This window comes from Mustela putorius, unplaced genomic scaffold, assembly GCF_011764305.1.
Source record: "Mustela putorius furo isolate JIRA1106 unplaced genomic scaffold, ASM1176430v1.1 tig00003834_pilon_pilon_pilon, whole genome shotgun sequence".
NCBI lineage: Eukaryota > Metazoa > Chordata > Mammalia > Carnivora > Mustelidae > Mustela > Mustela putorius.
Genome location: NW_025421987.1, coordinates 25359645 through 25378283, shown reverse-complemented (window position 1 = coordinate 25378283; position 18639 = coordinate 25359645). Strand labels below are relative to the sequence as shown.

General features: G+C 43.1%; 1 protein-coding gene across 9 annotated transcripts in view; it reads right to left on the bottom strand.

The window, feature by feature from the left end:
* The window catches only part of ST3GAL6 (ST3 beta-galactoside alpha-2,3-sialyltransferase 6), a 77961-nt gene that overhangs the window by 45187 nt on the left and 14135 nt on the right, over positions 1–18639 (bottom strand). For 5 of the 9 annotated variants that reach the window (XM_013045596.2, XM_045088251.1, XM_045088253.1 and 2 more), the window contains exon 1: positions 12796–12927. The exons of 1 other annotated variant lie outside the window; for it this stretch is intronic. The gene's annotated coding sequence lies outside the window, so the exon portion shown is untranslated. Of the gene's footprint in view, positions 1–2659; positions 2894–12795; positions 12949–13313; positions 13452–18639 lie in introns of those variants that run through there. 3 more of the 9 variants (XM_004771909.3, XM_004771912.3, XM_045088255.1) reach the window with 3 other exon arrangements.

The following is an 18639-nucleotide window of genomic DNA, read 5'->3' as shown; positions in this document are numbered from 1 at the left end:
TTGATAAAGCAGACAATTAGACAAAGCCATAAAATATAGTTGTTAGACCTATAAACAGTGTGACTAAAAACAATCATTGATTTACATTAATGAAACTTTTTAGCTCAAGGACACTGTAGCAAGTTTTATTATAAAGTGTAAACTGAAATTAACTCTACAAATCTGTGAAGAACCATCTCCGGGACTGCTATGCCTTTAACATTCTTTTCTATAAAAAAAGATTTCTGGGAAAGCCTCAAAAGGCAGATTTTTAAAATATGGATAACTGTTTACTAATGGCTGCATTCTTCATACTATACGATAACTTAGTCCGGAAATGCAAAAGGGAATTTGAAGAAGGACATTTGTCTTCAGAAGGAAAGGGAACTCAAGTCTCCTAGCAGATTTCCAAAGAAATATACAGCATCCCCACGTAGGTAAAGAGAAAAAGAAATCTGGGTTTCAAATGAAAGAAGTAGCTCCATCACATTGAGAGGGTCCCAATGTGTGGCCCCATTTTCGCACAACCAGCCAAATGTTTTAGCACATTCCATAGGCAAGCCAAGGAGATAACACTTCTAGATCCCTGGACTCTAGCCCAAGAAATCCTCCTGAGCTTAGGAAAATACTTCCAGGCTTCTAGAGGTGGCCCTGAACCCAAGTTAAATTTATCCTACCAGCAGTTCAATAAAATAACTGGCCAAGAGGGAGCAGCTTCATCATCCACTCATCCATCTGTCCATCCACCACAGGTATTTATTACCCAGATATCCCACAGCACAAGATCTCAGAGTGTAAGGGGTATTTGAGTCAAGAGAGCAAGTCCATACAGTCACACATTTAAACCAAGACAAACATACCAAACATAACCTTTGGCCTCATTCTAACCTCTTACCAAGAGATTCAGGTGCACATCTTATTAGTTTTCATTGCATAATATGTGTATTGTACAGAATACACGATTAGCCCAAAAGCTACGATTTTTTTTTCATTCCCCCTCAAAGGGTAAAATAGAAATAGGAATAGTATATACAGTAGGAACTAGAAGCTGAAAGAGACTCAGCATGAGAATAAGGCACCACAAATAGAACAGAAGCCAAAAGTAGGATCACTTAAACCTTTGAAACTTCCCATGTCCAGTCATTTTTTAAAAATGTCCTTTAGACTGCTCCATAGTTAGTAGCAGTATGTAATGACCTCTGAACCGAAAGGAAGGGGTATATGCTAAGACATACAAAGCTAAGAGAAAGAGAGTTTATGCTAAGAGCATTTAAGTCAAAAGCCACCAGTGAGTCCCTAGATCCCAAAGCAAGGGTAAAAAAGAAGACCAGAGGAAGTTGCCTGAATCCATGGAGTCACCCTGCGGACCTTAGAACAGTACGGTCCTTGTGGTTCTCTAACACCTGAAACTCAACTCAAAAAAAAAAAAAAAATAGTTAAGTTGGAAGGCAGACTAAAACTAATTCTTCCCTAAATAAAGTACTCTGTTATCCAATATGCTCTTCATAGTTCCTTATTACTTACTAAAGCCTGTTAGACACCTTTTTGATCTGACTGCTTCTTTAATTTTTTTCAGATGAGAACTGGCCTTTGATATACCTAATGTCGGCAAAATGAAACCTTTACTTACAGCATGCCATAACTATTTGAAAATAAAGATTTCTCGTAAAGAATAAAGTTGTTTTCCCCCCAACCCCCATAAAAAAGGATTTGGACCAGAGGAACTGGAGAAAACAGGATGGAGGATGTGGCCCCACTCTGGGTGTAGTACGATGCTAAGGACACCTCGGCAAAGACCCACTAGGCAATGAGAGAAAGGCACAGAGGGCTGATGTGCAGGGCTTTGGTCTCGGGTATGTCAGGAAACCAACCTGGCTCAGTATGAAAGCACTAGTGAAGAAATAAAGAAAAAGCCATATAATGGTAATGAACTCTCCCTACGGGGCACAGCACAGACACCGAGCAACCAGGAGTAAGACAGAGTGCTCTGTGAGCCAGTCTAGACAGGAGCAGCTTGGACGGAGCGTAGCCAGGGCAATTCGGCCCCGAGGCCAAGGTGCCCTCAGGGGCCGCAGAGACGAGGAATCAGGCCACCATGCCCACTGCAGACCCTCTACATTTGTGTCCCAGAGCTGCAAGCACAAAGTACCACAATAGGGTGGCTTCTGACAACACAAGTTTATTGTCTCATAGTTCTGGAGGCTAGAAGCCCAAAATCAAGGTGTCAGCAGAGCCAAGCTCCCCCTGAAACCTGTAGAGGAGAATCCTTCCTTGCTTCTTTCTAGCTTCTGGGGTTGCTAGCACTCATGGGCATTTCTCAGGTGCATCATTCGATCCCACGGACCTCACGTGGTGTTACTCTGCGTCTCTGTCTTTGCACACAAGCTGCATCTTACAAGGACACCAGTCACACTGCTCTAGTAGCCCATCCTACTCCAGCATGACTTCATCTTAACCAACTGCTGCTGAAATGACCCTATTTCCAAATGAGGTCACAAGCTGAGGTACTCGGATTTAGGACTTCAACATGACCTTTTTGAGGGCCACAACTCAATTCAGAATACGCTTCCTGAAATGCCCAGTCCTCACCCTCAGCCAGGAGGACTCTGACGCTCTAGAGCTATTTAGAATACCTGGATGTTAATTCAAATTAAAGAGTAATGGAAGAAGAAAAAATTACCATACGGCCGAGAAAGTCAGAACAGTGGTTAGGTTGGGGGTGTGGGAAGCGGCAACAGGGTGGGAGCCCACACACACTGCACTCCTGGAGGGCGGCAACGCACGAGCTCTTCATCTAGAGGTATATACATGGGTGGGCTCACTGGGAAGAAATGTAGCAAACTACACTTACATGGTTTTGTACTCCTCCGTAATACTTTAAAAAAAAAAAAAATAGAGAAATTGGAGCCGTCCAAGAACCCTAGCAGAGGCTCAAGAGAGGGGCATTGTCTGAGAGAAGCCACCGCCCAAGCGTCAGCCACTTGAGCAGCCAGTTTACCTGAGATGGTCAATTCCTAGGAACAGGTGTGTTACCACAAATGCTCAAGTGATTTACTTCAGATGAGAAAAATGTGAAGGCCAAGGAATACATATATTTGAATTGGCAGATTGGCAACTTCTATAAAGGGGTGATAATTAAAAATTCTGTCTGATAAGCAGAGACCCATTATAAGTCCTAAGGATACATTCTCCCCTCAAGAGTGCTGGAGACATGTTAGGGCACTTTTTGCTTTGCCCTCTGTTTTCCTGCTCTCCTTGCAGACCTCTCCCACACATTCCATTTTCAGGCTAATTACAGTTCAAGTAAGTTCCAGTGTTTTTTCTTTCACATCTCATTCTTCTCTGGGAATTCTAAACTCTTGTGGTTAGGGTGCTCTGGGTCTGATTGCTTCATCTCCAGGCAAGAGAAATCAACACCAAAGGACAGAGTTAAAATGCTGGACACCACTCAGACTTAGCAGAAGACTTCTTTTTGGAGTAAAAACACACAGCATCTAATTATAGAAAATGGAAGCTATGAACAGAAACACTTGGCTTTCTATTGTGTAAAATGTATCAGAGGGTACCAAAAGTCTCAAGGCTCTGAATTTGTAGTGATCTCTTAACACTTCTCCCTGTATATCTCTGTCCCTATTCTCACATTGCACATAGAATCCCATGCTTCAGAAATCTCAAATGACATTTAAGATTTCTATGTTTGAAATACTTGGGTTATTAAAAATGAGAGCTCTAACATCAATGATACATCACCATTACTAATGTTTCCACCCTTTTCTCATACTCCATGATGTAAAATCCAAGTTCAATGTTAGAAGCAATGTGAAGAATTTGCCTATTATAAATTGTCCATATAGACCTTCATTCCCCAAGTGCATAACCTCTTAGGGAGATCTAAACATACAGGCCATAGGTCTCTGAGTCTGACTGAGCTGACACCTACATTCTCTCCTGTGGCATATCCTAAAATGCTTGACTTTGAACATTATGATCTAAAAGCACTAACCTTTGCACAGTTCTTAGTCATTCTCAACACTGTTTCATGCTCCAGCACCTCTGACCATGCTGTTTGCGCTTTCTGGAACGTTTTCCCCACCTTCCCAACTGTTCCCCTCCCCACCATAGCTCAGAATCATCTTTTGTATTCTACTTTCACTCGCATGCGGACAGAGGAGAGTCTAAGAAAGTATGTGTAAAGCTGTTTCAAGAATAACAGTAACTATCATACTTTTTAAACCATCTAAAAAAACTCAGGCTAGGGGCGCCTGGGTGGCTCAGCGGGTTAAAGCCTCTGCCTTCGGCTCAGGTCATGGGGATCAAGCCCACATCCGGCTCTTCTCTGCCTACTTGTGATCTTCGTCTGTCAAATAAATAAATAAAATCTTAAAACAAACAAACAAACAAAAATCAGGCTAAAAGATGTTAAGATTTTTAGTGGGCATCTGAATAGAGCAATTTTTACTTCTTAACCCTAGTTTATTGTGAAAAACTCCTAGTGCTATTCAACCAAAAGATTTTCATCCCCAATTCCACCCAAAGCCCACATGCCTACACATGCATGCGTGTGGGGGCACACGTGTGTGCACATGCACACACACACCGCATTCCTCCATGTGACCTTGGATCCCTCTCTAATAAATAGCATAGCACCTGGCACATCATAGATGCCCAAACATTTGTTTTTATTCACCAAAGAATAAAGAAATACAACAACACGAGTACAGTAATAAAGTCCAAAGTGAAGCCAGGTGCTAAGATGGAACAGACCTAAGGGAAAATTAGAGCTTGATGAAGTCAAGCAGAAAGTTTTTCTGGAGAAAGTTAATTTTTAACTACATGAGGGAGAATAGCGTTATAATAATAGCTATCATCACAGAGTTGTAACAATAATAATGGCGTAATACGGTTAAATGGTATCTGGCAGAAACTATGCTGACCTGTTTGTATGTGTTTTCTTTAATTGCAATACTGTGATGTGGCCATTATGTCGATTTTATAAATAAGGAAAGTGATGCCAAGAATCATTAGGCAACTGAGGCAGAGTGAGGCAGTTATAAGCCATGAAGTTAGAAAACCAACACAGGTTATCATCTGGCCTAAGTGGGGAAGGGTCGAGTGGAAGGTGAAAGAAAGGCAAGACGTATCAACAGAACATCTCTAGTTAAAGCACTGGAAGGCTTGCGGTGACTACAGGTCCAAATGGGAGAGTAAAGTGAAAGGTAGCATCATGAGATAACAGAAAACTTCAAAGACCCGCTGGAGAAATTCTCTGGATTCTTGAGTAGAAAAAAATTTCCATAATAAAAACCATGCTTAAAGGATGTTATCATAAAAGGTACATGGACAGGAATACTGGTGATCACAGGTGGAGAGCTTAAGTAGAAGATTTTGTGTAAGAATATAACTCTATCATTTTATGGCTGGAGTAGAAGACCCCACCCACCAAAGGTATAAAAACATTTTTGTTTTTTGTAATAGGAGGCCCAGATTTGTCCTTCAAACAATTCAGTACCTGGAAAACATATATAGCTACTTCATGATCAGAAGGCATAACTCTCTCTCAATATCCTGCTTATCAAAAAATTCTATTTCTAATTTATGTGTAGCACAGCCAGAATCAAGCAAGAGTAATTAGCTAAACTACTTAGACATTTACCTAAATTTTTGCTCCAAATAGCAAAAGTAATTTGAGAGAAGTGTCCTTTATCTCACAAACATCATTTACATTTACAACAGAAAGTTCTTTTAGCTTTCAGGTTCTATCAGTTAAATAAAATTATACATTAATTTAATCGCTGTTGCTAAAAAGGAATTGAATATCCTTTCATACCCTAGTTGAAGGCCTGGATTATCATCTAATTGTTCTTGTCTAAATGGACCTGGATAACCCATTTTCAACTTGTAAATACAGCTGCTATAAACTATCCATTAAAACAGGGTGCTGTTTGGGTTTTTTTTTTTTTTTTTTTTTAATCTCTACACCTCCTCTACCCTCTAATACATAAACAACTCTTAAATACTAAAGGGTTGCACAAGGTTTTAATATAAGCATTTAATTTTGTTTCATACATTTTACCTTATTTATTAGTTTCTTTTCAAACATTTTTAATTTTAATAAAAGCAGCACCATCTGCTGTGCTGCCCTAAATATCTGCAATAGAATATTTTCTAAGAAGAAAATGCCACCAACTGTCAGGCATAAAGGACTGAGAACCTCTTTGAGGACTGAAATCTGATGGAGTAGGGGGAGTGGACTCCATGGAGACAGCTGGAAAACCAGAAGGCTGTGTTTATATAGCATTATGTGTTTGTGGGACAGAAAGTCTAGAAGGCAGAATTCTAAATATTTAGAATTTTTAAAATATGAATACGGAATTTCTCTATTAACCAAAACAGTGCTCTGGAAGACATCCTTCTTGGTGAGAAACTTGTCACTGTGAGTCTCAGCTGGAGCCCCCAGATGGCCCCTCCCACGTCCCTCCTCTTCCCATTCCTCCCAGCTCTGGCAATCTTGAGGAAGAGAACTTTTGCCACCTCAGGGCATTTGTATGTATCTCATTTAATTAGCTTAAATGATACCTAACAGGAATCTAAGAAAGTCCATAAAGAGTGTTGGGACTTGAGAAATGCATGTCTCTGCCTACTGAAGTGCCTGAAATCGTGGACTTAAAGATGTGCTATGAAAGAGGGAAATGACTTTGTTATTCACACCTTTGGCACACACATTTATTTCCTCAGTAGTACGACCACAGACCCGACTAACCCAACTCAAATAATCATAAATTACAAATTATAAATTACATAAAGTATACTGTAAGTTTACTGGGGTGCCTGGCTGGCTCAGTTGATTGAACATGTGATTCTTGTTCATGGGATCATGAGTTCAATCCTGGCTTAGAGCTTACTCAAAAAAAAAAAAAAGGAAGAAAGAAAGAAAGAAAAGAAAAGTAAGTTTACTGTACATGGAAACAAATTTAAAACTATCCATCTGGGGGCACCTGGGTGGCTCAGTGGGTTAAGCCTCTGCCTTCAGCTCCGGTCATGATCCCAGGGTCCTGGGATAGAGCCCCGCATCGGGCTCTCTGCTCAGCAGGGGGCCTGCTTCCCCCTCTCTCTCTGCCTGCCTCTCTGCCTACTTGTGATCTCTGTCTGTCAAATAAATAAATAAAATCTTTAAAAAAAACCAAACTATCCATCTGATATTTACATACTGGTCTCTTTCTGGTCAACACAGGTACACTAGAATATTTTCAAAAAGAAGAAACTTTGCAAAGCCAAGAGAGTTTTAATTTATATATACATATCCACAAGGATGAATTCATCTTTCACCTGCTTTCTCCAATTGGTAAAGTTTTTGAGATACCAAGATGATAATCTTCATAGTTATAAAAATGAATCGTAACAGTTATAAAGACATTACAACTGAGCTAATACAGCAACACTGTGGGTTAATCCATGGACACTGATTGCATCATCTGGCAAATGTTTGCTCTCTCTGTAACATTCTGGACACTGCACCAGGTACACCAGCGGTGAACAGGACAAGATGTAATCATTGCCTTATCAGATAGAAAGGTATTCCAGATTTTATGCCATCAACCAGAGACAGATATAAAAAGCTGAAAGTGAGCTATTCCAGTTATGTATATTAGTGACAAGAAGTATTTAAGGTAATAAATAAATAAAAGAGCATCTGGCTAAAGAATTTCAATAATAATTTTCTCTCTAAGGAGTGAACCAAGCTCCCCCAGATGGTAATATACTGGCGATGAAGCACTTTTCTGGAGTCAAAGGACAATGGCTAAAATGCTGAGGACTTGTTCATTTCTGATAAACCAGTGCTACTAGGAGATAATAGCTTGGACGTAAGCCTTCATGATTTAAGTATTACTCTAAGATCATCTACAAAGACCAATACAAAAGAAATTTCTCAGGCATAGGATATTCCCGTAACAAAGAGTCCAAGAATCTTGCACATTTCTACTAGAACTGTATTCTAAAAAGCACACACACCTCCCCTAACAGACCGCATAGACATCAGCCTGTCTGGGAGAGAAGGAGCAGGTATACAGGAAAAGGCACGGCCTTTGGATTACTTAAATTTTCACCTCTTCTGACGATCACTATCTTACGAAAGATATCAACTGCAACTGATTTGCCTGATTAACGTAATTTTTAGTATCTAGTTTCCGATACCACCCAGGCAACGCAGAGACTTCTTAGAGCTATCTAGAGGCTCAGTCTGAAGAGAGGTTGAGAACTCAGAGCTAGTGATGCAGAGTTGTATGCATGATGATGAAACTATGAGCATATGGATTTATTTCAGAGACAAGAGGTTCAGGGCCCAGGGTCCTTTGAGCCTTGCCTCTCTGCATGGATGCCTGTGCCCTGGCCTGGGGTGAGAAAGGAGAAATCACTGATGGCCAATTAACAGAGAGACGTAAAGCTGACTAGGGATGAATGTGTGTGCATGTGAGTGTGTGTATGAGAGAGAGAGAAGGAGACAGAGGGAGAAGGATAGAGAAAAAGGACGACAGGGAGAGGAAGTGAGAGACACCAACTGGAAAGCCCATGCCCGCTAGGCAAAGATGGACTTAATCTCTAATTAAAAATCTCTGGTGGCATCCCATCCTAATGAAAACACAATTCAAGCTCTTTTCCAAGACTTGAAGGCTTCAGATGACTGTTTCCCACCTTGAAACTCTCCGTTTGCACTCCTCTCCAACTACAAGTTCTCCAAATGTTCCCACCCATTCATGCCTCAGGGCCTTTGCAGTTGCTGTTCCCTCCTTTTAGAAAGCTCTTCCTTCTGGTCTTCACTTGACAGCTGCTTCTCATCATTCACATTTCCGTTCAAATACTACTTCCTCTGAGAAGCTCCCTCTCTAGCACACCCCGAGATGTATTGCCTTGTATCTGAAAGATATTTTTTTCATTTATTTGTACCTTGATTATTGACTCTCTTTCCCACAAAAACATAAGGTCTCTAAGAGCAGGGTCGCAGTCTCTCTTGTTCAACAATGCATGCCCTACCCCCCCTCTGGCACCTAGAACATCTCCCAGTAGGTAACAGATACTCAGTAAACCTTAGTTGAAACTCAATTCCTACCTTAAGGATGACTATGCAGAAAGTCACCCAGGATTTACCACAAAAACCACTCTCTGCTCCCTTGCCACCCCTATCTTCCACCACAGTGACTGCAACCTACAACCACACCAACTCTGGACCAGCTTCCACAACCTATGGCTGGTCGCTTCTCTTGCAAATATCTCCAGCTTCCTTGCCATGTCTTCAACTGGAGACTTCGTTCTCCTCATCTCCTACAGACCTTTCCATTCCCAACCAGATGAAAGCAGGTCAAGGTTTAAAAAATCCTTCAAAGACCAGCATTACATGCTACTAAGCATAGTGTCTTCGGTTAAAAGGCAAGAAAAAAAAAATGGGGGAAAAGAACATCTTTTCACCCAGCTTTTCAGTGTCCGTGATTTAAAAAAAAAAAAAAAATCCCAAGGGCTCGGTGCTTTCCTTCCTCTCTTTCCCAGTGGTCCAAGAAGAGGAAAGTCCCTCTCCAGTCAATGCAGAAGGATGACAATAAATGGTAAGCTGCCCATCCCCCAACCCTGAGGATGACAAAAAGTCTCCCAGAAGAGGAAACAGGGCCATGGAACAGAGACTCAGTTCCTACTGCTCCTTAATTTTCTTTTATTCTCAAACTCATCCCCAGGATCTTACCCTTTCTGAGCCTGACCTTATGGCAGCCAAGTTCCTGATCAAGTCTAAGACCCCATTGCTTATTCAGTGCTGGGAGTCACCACCTGGGGAAAGAACTCCTGCCACCTCACCATGTGAGGGAACAGTACTTCTAACATCTTAATATAGAACCAGAAATACAGTTTCTTACTAACATGCTGCTATGTCCACTGTATCCTTTGTACACTATACACCAAGCCTGCTACAAATCAAATACGTTTTTTATTGAAGTATAATTAACATACAGTGTAATAACAAATATATTTTTATTTTTAACCCATAAAGGGTTCACCTGGAAGTTATGATGTGTTCTGTTATCCACTGTAGTTAGAATAAACAGCAGAAGTTCACTGAAATTCTCAGAGTAGGGATATGCCCCTGGGTAGGCTTCTTCTAGGAAAGAAGGCTGAGTAGGAACTTCAGGGAAAATATATCCAGAATGAAAGGAATTTTTGGAACACAATGCCTTGGAGATAACATAGCCTCCTGAATTTGGCCAGACATAGCACACCAAAGTGGCACATCAAAGATACAAAGAAGACAGAAGATGACTAATTGATGAAAGTCAGGAGCTATCAGAAGGAAGGGCAAAGTATGCAGACCACCTGTTCAAGTGAGGAGGAATTAACGAAAGTATATTCAGATCAGAGGATATATCCCTTGAGTGTGTACAAGGCAAAGTTGAACGATATGCACAAAGAATGTACACTACAGAGGTTTCCTGGGAGGGTGTAAGGCAGAGGTTAAGCAGACCTTTATGTGATCCATTCTAAGTCACTTATGCTGCGACAATCTTAGTTTTTTTTTAACTATAAAATGGAGCTAATTATGCCTGTTTCATACAGTTGATGGGAAGATTTAATAAAATAACACACGTTAACACACCGGGGATCACAGTGCCTGCCATGTGAGCTTTATGTTACTGGAATCAGCTGGAATGTATATTAAATAACTATCTGGCCCCCAACCCTGGATGGAATTGTAGTTTCCACAGAAGCCAAGTGGTAATCTGCATGGCTAACAGAAGATGTTTATCAGAGACATACAGGAAATGTGGCATATTTCACCTCTCTCCTACAATATTCCACATAAGGTGGAACACAGAAGTATCTCCAACAGAAGAAAACAGCTACCACTATGTTCTGGAATGAGATAATTTGAGATTTGCAATTTTCACAAAAAACAGACTTACATTTTAGGGTTGGTTTTTTTTGTTGTTGTTGTTTTTTCTTTAACAGTCTTTCAGTGGTATTCTTCTGCCAATTAGTATCTGTTCCTTTCTGAGCCTCAAAGATTTTTATGGATTTGGGGCAGAAGAACAAACTGAATTATTTCCAACAAATCTGAAATGTGATCTCATTTTGTTGCATCTTTATAAGGAGACATATAATCTGGTACGGTGACATTCAGGGACTACGGTAAAAATATCACTCCAGGAAAGAAGCTCCACTGAGCAGGGAATGAAGATCTCCTCCTCCATATGAACAATTAAGGAAGACTCATGAAGCCCAATCAGGGTGATACAATCAGTTTCTGAAAAGGTTTTCTCCTTATAAACCAAAGCTGCCATTACCTAAAGTGTCTCTGAGTCGGAGGGCCTGGTGGCTCAGTTGGTTAGGTGTTCTACTCTTGATTTTGGCTTAGATCATGAGCAGGTCCAGAGATGGAGCCTGGTGTTGGGCTCTGTGCTCAGCAGGGGGTCTGCCTGAAGATTTGTCTCCCTTTCCCTGTCCTCTCCTCCCCTCACTTGCTGTCTCTGAAATAAATAAATCTTTAAAAAACAATAAAATAAAGTGTCCCTGAGGCAACTGGCCTTATTCAGTGACAACAGACTACAAAACAATCTGAGTGTCTCTTTTGCATATCTGGGTGTGAAAAACAGTCCTTGCTGAGAAGAAAAGGAAGCTACACAACCAATTTACAAATGTCAAATCAACTTATTTTCAAAAGGAAAATAACCTCATACCCTGACCAAATCTTCCCAAATACTGAACGAACATCTCCGTGTAAATGAGACAGTGTCACCGACTGCAGTTGGGAGAGGAAGTCTGAAGACCGGAAAGTCAAACACCCACACGATAGCACAGTACACGCAGCCATCAGAAACCTAAATGTCAGTGTGAAAACGGTCAGAAGAGCCACGGAGGGTAAGGAGTTTCTGGCCCTCCTGCAGTCCCTTAACTCTCCACCTAATCAGAGTACTCAGATGCATGTGACTTTTTTGAGTTTAGAATCTGCGGCTTTTGTGGTTTCTGATGGCATCCACGGATGTTATTCCTATCCCCTCTCCCACATACAGTTTTTAAATATTACCTTTTAACAGCAAGCAACACCCCCACTCCCCCCCACACACCTCTCTCCCCACCCCTTCTACTGAAGATCCTGTAAGAAGGTGTTTGGGGTTTGTATTTAGTTTCTAGAAATCGTCTACAGATTTTCTTTTAAGCCAAAATAACAGAAGAAAGAGGCTGAGATCTCCAGAGAACCCTAGAGCAACGGCCTCAAAATGACAAGTCGTTTCTTTTTTACCTTGAAAACTAACGGGAGCCCAAACCTTGAGAGTTTCTCAACCACCGCTCTTTCCCCCAAACTGCCTCGGTGCTTGTTTTGTTAGGTCTAGTTCTACTGTGGCGGGAAGGAGGGTTTGTTGGAAATTTTTCTAAGATAAAAGACGAGAACCTTCCAGATCTCTAGCCCCCGTTCGCGGATAGGCCCTTTCGCAAAACAAAGGTGAGCAAGGAGCCCCCACCCTTGTCGGCACGCGAGTGCCCAAGCTCCCGAGATTTGAGAAAAGCGGGTCCCAAAGCAGGTCCTCCCGACTCGCAACGCCCCTCCTCCCGCCCTGGGGGTCCGAGCGCCCGGCAAGTCCTCTCTGCCCCGGGTGTCCAGTCTCTCCAGCCCCTAAACCAGGAGGCCGAGCGCTCGGACGCTGCCGGGGTCGGCAGAGTGCGCGGAGGGGGCTGTCGGTTCAGCGCGCCCCCCACCCGCGACGCTCAAAGCTGCACAGACCCCAGGCCGCCCCAACCAGCGTGGGGAACTCGGTCTCCCCGATCCCCAGTCCCCCTCACCAGGGCAATGCAAACGCGCAGGGAAGCCGGCGGGAGAGAGTTACCCTCCAAGGCCCAGGAGCGAAGACTGCAGGGGTATGCGGGGCTGGGCGGCTGTCGGCCCGCTGCTCTCCGCCCGCCGCCGCTCGCTCCAGCCGGCTGCTGCTGCTCCCGCGGCGCCTGCCGCATCGGGCCGCCGAAGCCCAAGGCCGGCGGAAAAAACCGGAGGAAGGTGGCCCGGGTTAGGCTTGGCGCGGGCACGATTCCTCCACCGACCAGGCGGGCAAGCTGCGGAAAGTCGGAGGCGCCCGCCAGCCGGTGCGCTGCGCTCCGCGCCCGGTCCGGATCCCGGGAGACTGCGCCGAGCACCTCCGGAGCCGCGGGGAAGCTCCTCCTGCTCGGCTGCTGGCGCCAGACGCGCGGTGACCACGGCCGCCCCCAAGTTCACGGAGGAAGGTGCAATGCAGAGGGAGACTGAGGGGGGCTCCGCGTCCCCGGAGCAGGGAGGCCGGAAAGCAGGGCGGCGGGAAAGCCCGTACCTTTCGGGCTGGGCGGACACCAGCCGCGCGCCCTTCCCGGGCGTCCCGGACAGGAAAATCACCACGAAGGGAGGGCCGGGGAAGAGCAGCGGGTGGCTTCAGGACAAGGTAGGAGGATCGAGTTCCACAGCCAAGAAGACACTCCCATCCCGCCTTGGTTTGTTTGGAAAGCTGCAGCGGGGAAAGTGTGGGGTGGCCAGGGTACTCCCCTTCCCCGCCGGGGCGGCGGGCCGCAGAAAAAAACACATTTGCTTGGCGCACCGGAGACTTTGTGACACCAAGTAAGGCAGGCGGTTTGGTCCCTAGCAGAAAGGGAGGGGGTGTTCAGAACTCGAGAATTCCTGGGCTCCGCCTTTCAAGGACAAATGGGTTAGTGCTCTTTGTCTTTTGGAGGAGACGTTACTTTAGGGAGAAGAACGAAGGTGGGACGTGGATTTTTCTTTCTTGTTAAAGTAGCTCTCTTGAGAAAAGCATAAATTAATAATGTCCTCATACTTGGATGGCTCTGAATACTTTTTATATTTCAGTGTTTGTGAAGTAATTCATTGTCTCGCAGCATTCAATTAGTAGCTCCAGCCTTTGGACAGTGAACATCGTAATCACATGCCATCAAATGACCCCAGAGAGAAGAGCCACAGACTTGGGTCTAATTCAAAGCGGCAGCGTGTCCCCGCACTGAAATAAAGTCCTTCATCTGTGCTGGGCCTTCTGGTATTTGTGTTAATTTTAACAACAGCCCTGGGAGACAACACTTGTTATTATCCCGGTTTTACCAATCAAAAAACTTGAGTGTTCAGAACATGCCTATCTCCTTCCTTTTCTACAAACTGCCTTTGAAGTAACCCACACAAATTTTGAAATTTTGAAGGTCACTCCGGAGACATCAGAGTAGTGAATGATGTTTGGGAAATTTGCCCACCTAGGTCAATTTTCCTTGAGGTTGCTTTGCTCTTTTTAGTTTTGTCTGAGTTCCTTATTGTCCTTCTTTTGTTCACGATCTTCAGAATTAAGCCAGTATTATACCTCATTCACTCAGTCCTTAGGATTTGGGGATCTGCAAAGTCATGTGCTAAGGGGACAGGTCATCTGCTATTCTTATGTGGCATTTGTGCTGCCTTATAGGAGTGGCCAAAAAGACACTGTTCACCCTAACCTCATTCACATTCCACCTCCTCCACTGGCATGCCCTGTGACCTTGAGCATGTGCCTTAGCCTCAGTGTTCTTCCTCTGTGCCACCTGTAAAAGAGATATAAAGCAACCTATCTTCAGGGGTTGTCAGGATTTAAATAGACGACGATCTAAAGAATTCTTGGCCCAGTGCTTGGCACAAAAACCATCAGTTCAGGAAATAAGACCGGTCACTGACCAACATTGAGTTGCCTATGCATCATATCTGTTCCTCCCTTCCATCCTGCAAGCGAGAAGAATCTCATTCTAGAAATGAAGAAATACAGTCTGGAGATTAAGAAATCTGCCCAAGGGGCGCCTGGGTGGCTCAGTGGGTTAAGCCGCTGCCTTCAGCTCAGGTCATGATCTCAGGGTCCTGGGATCGAGTCCCGCATCGGGCTTTCTGCTCAGCAGGGAGCCTGCTTCCTCCTCTCTCTGCCTGCCTCTCTGCCTACTTGTGATCTCTCTCTGTCAAATAAATAAATAAAATCTTTAAAAAAAAAAAAAAAAAGAAAGAAATCTGCCCAAGGTCATTCTGTCTACATTGAAGCTATGACTCAAATGAAAGTGCCTGAGACCAAGATCAGTTTTCTTTCCAGAAGAGCTCATGTCTGTGTCGTTATGCGGGCAGGGACCTTTGAGCTGTGTAACATTAATTTTTTTCAAATACAGGATATATCGTTCTATGGGCACATGATTGCAACTATGCAAAAATTTTGAATTCCTGTGGAAGATGATAAAGAATTAAGCAGAGTAATGGGATTATAGGGTTTTAGCTCTCTCTGGGATAGTGTTTTTGGTAATTGTTTGGCGGGGGGGGGGGGGGGGGGGGGGGGGGGGGGGGGGGACACCATAAATAAATGTAATTTAGCCTTTGTATAAAAGGTGTATTCTAATGAAGTTAGAGGGGAAGGACCAGGAAGGAGGAGAGGACTCTTGGGCAAATTCTTTTAATGATCCCAAATCATAATATATTTAGGCAGTGTACATGCATTCATACATACAAACCTGTACATACCTACAGGTTTGGCCAAGTTTTCTAGGTTTCTTTTGTGCTTATGGATGCTACAATCTCTTTGTTAAAATCACATTGTTCCTCCATAGGATATGGCCTCTGTGACCCTAGGGACAAGTAAAAGTCAGGTTTTCCACACCACCCTGGGATGCCATTCAGCACAGCAGAGAGTAAGGTTAAAGAAAATAGTACTTCTTTCTCAATCCCAATGTAGGTCCTGCCAAAAGAACAAACCCCTGAAGATAGATTATATTATATCACTTTTACAGGCGACCTGTCCTATCCCAAGAACAGGCTTTTCTGGCATGATCGATGTAGGACGGTCTACTTCATATAGAGGAGACCTGCTCAAAGTGGTATGCTCTCCACTGGACCGTCACTTCTGGTAAACCCCAGGACCAGTGACAGAGCTGGAAAATGACAAGAGGCCACTTTCTCACAATATCATTCCCTTCTAAGTTAATAACAAAAAGAAATTTCCTTTTTTCTAACATTGCTCAAGGCTGGGGTTCTCCAGTTTTAAATAGTATCTGGCCCAAGACTGAGTTTGACCAAGGTCATCATCTTTGCACCCCATTGTTCCTTCACCTCTAAGGGAAGATCCTGCCAGCCTGGTCTTCTGGGTGTCTTGGGGTTTTATCTACTGTAAGCAATTATTTAAAGAACAGGTGCATCGCAAAAAGAGTAAGCCACAGGGTGGAGGCAGTGTCTCTCCTCACTTAGAACTCTGCCTATCCCTGCAGAGTGGGGAAACTGTTTTCTGTTAAGCACGGCCTTAACTTCTCCAAAGCGAGCTGGGCTTCAGCCCCGTATTTGCATATGAAAATAACCATTGTGTTGATTTCCTCAATACCGCTGGAGCTGGAAGAAGTGCAGGTCTCTGTGGAAGCTTCTTTGCAACTTTCGTCAACAGTAGCATCTCCTTATTCTACTACTTCTGTCAAGATTTCAGAGCTCTTAGCAGCCCCGTCTCAGGAACTGTATTTGCTGTCCTTCCACAAACTGGAGGATGGCGCTGGGGTTCAGTGTGTTCTAAGCACAGGAACATATAAACTATCTGTATGCTGGAAGCCATAATTAAGACCACGTCAGTGTATTGTTAAAAGAGTTAATATTCAGAACATGTCAGGAGTTCCTATGGATCTGTAAAAAAAGATACCCCATTTAAAAATAGGACATGGGTCATAAGCAAGCAATTTATGGAAGAAATACAAATAGTCCATAGACAGGTGAATTGATTTTCATGTCTTTTTATACTAACATTGTTTAAGAAAACGTAGATAATAATGAGAAGTCAGACTGGCAAAAACTAAGGTTAATGAGCTTAATGCGTTTCATCAAGGTGTCAAACTATTCAAGGAAGTATGAAGTCGAACTTCCTTTGTAGAGGGCAATTTGGTGATTGCTATCAAATTTACAAGGTTGTTATGAGCTTGAATTTCAATACCCGAATTAAAGGTCTTTACCTTTCCTTCTTGGATGACAGTTTGGCCTCAAGCCAAGCAAAGGAGGAAAGAGGAGTGGGAAAGAGGTAGGGGTGGGAAAAGACAGAGGATCTCTTAGCTGACTCCTGGTTACCTGGTCCAGAAGAGGACAGGCAGCCCTTCTGGTTACCCAGCAGGTCCCTGAACAAACACCCCAAGGTAGGGCATCTGGTTGGATGGGGGCAGTCGGCGGGCAGTCTGCAAACCTCTACACCCTGGGACATCTTGCTCAGAGAACTTCCGCAATCATGAGAAGTGTTGGAAACCGGGACCACGGTCCTAGCTGATGGGAGCACTCCCACTCCAGGGAGAGGAGGGAGATGTACCACCCTCCCCCAACTGTGGAGATGCTCTGCTAATTTCTGCTCCAGTTCCATGACTGATTATTCTGTCAAAGTATTACAGGTACCTTCCCTTGGGGCACTGAGCCCACTGATTCACATTTTTAGCTAACCCCCTTGTCTCTCATCACAGCTGGATTAGAGCTTAATGAACTTACACTGTTTCATTTCAGGAGAAGGTTTTTATAGGATGGATCCGGAAAAGTGGAAATCCTTGGGCGAAGCATACATCAGCCCACACTCAGATGAGTTTCTACTTGATCTTTTCATGTTCAAAAGTTCACTCTCTAAACAAACCAAACCAAAACAAAACTATTTTCAGTAGCACTCCTGAAGCAGGGTGCAAGGAAGGAGTCCTTACAGTGAGCTGGGAATGATAAAGGGGCTTCTCGTGGCTTCCCCAACTCCAATCTGCTATAAATGCTTGTCACCTTCAAACCAGAAAATCCATCTTTTAGGATGTGATCTGTAGAAATAATCACATATAAATGCAAAAACACGAATAGGGGTGGGCATAGCGGCATTGCTTATAATGTTTAAAAGCAGGAAAACAGTGCCCAGGAATAGAGTGACTAATTGGATTGTGGTGTATCCTAACCATGAATGCAGCCATTGCAAAGCTATTATAAATGTGTATGTATATACATTCAGTTCACTGATGTGTGATGTGTAGCAGCTGCACTACACTGGCTTTGGAAATTCTACATTCAGAAATTATATGTTGAATGTATGTATGGTATGTCATAGGTATTAATATCAAGCAGAAAAAAATAAAGGACCACTAATATGTGTGTATATATTTGTGAATCCATAGGGAGCATGGACAGATTTCTTCTAGAGAGTGGAATTATAGAGGCAGAGAGAGAAAGTGGAGGAAGATTTTTGCTTTTTATTCTAAATATTCTGATAAGTTGAGCTTTTTACAATGTACTTGAATAATTTTTGTAATTAAAAGAAGATAACAACACAGTTATTTTTATGTATTTGGGGAAAGAGATTAAAAATCCCAAATAAAAATGTGTCCATGTTGAGGCATAAATCTGAGCTCTCTACCTTGGTGGTTCCCTACCTGTGTACTCTCCATTCTATATAATGCATTTCCCCCCCCCAATCAACAAAGACCAAAATAGAAATATCAGGTGAACACAAAACAAAACCTCAAGGCCACACTGACAGAATAAGAAGAAAACCTATATGAGTCTTGTTTTTATTTTGCTGGGAAAAAAACTAAACATTAAAGAAGCATGAAGAAAAAGGTTAATACATTTGATTTCATGAAAATATAGACCTTCCAAATGGCAAAATACACAGACGTACA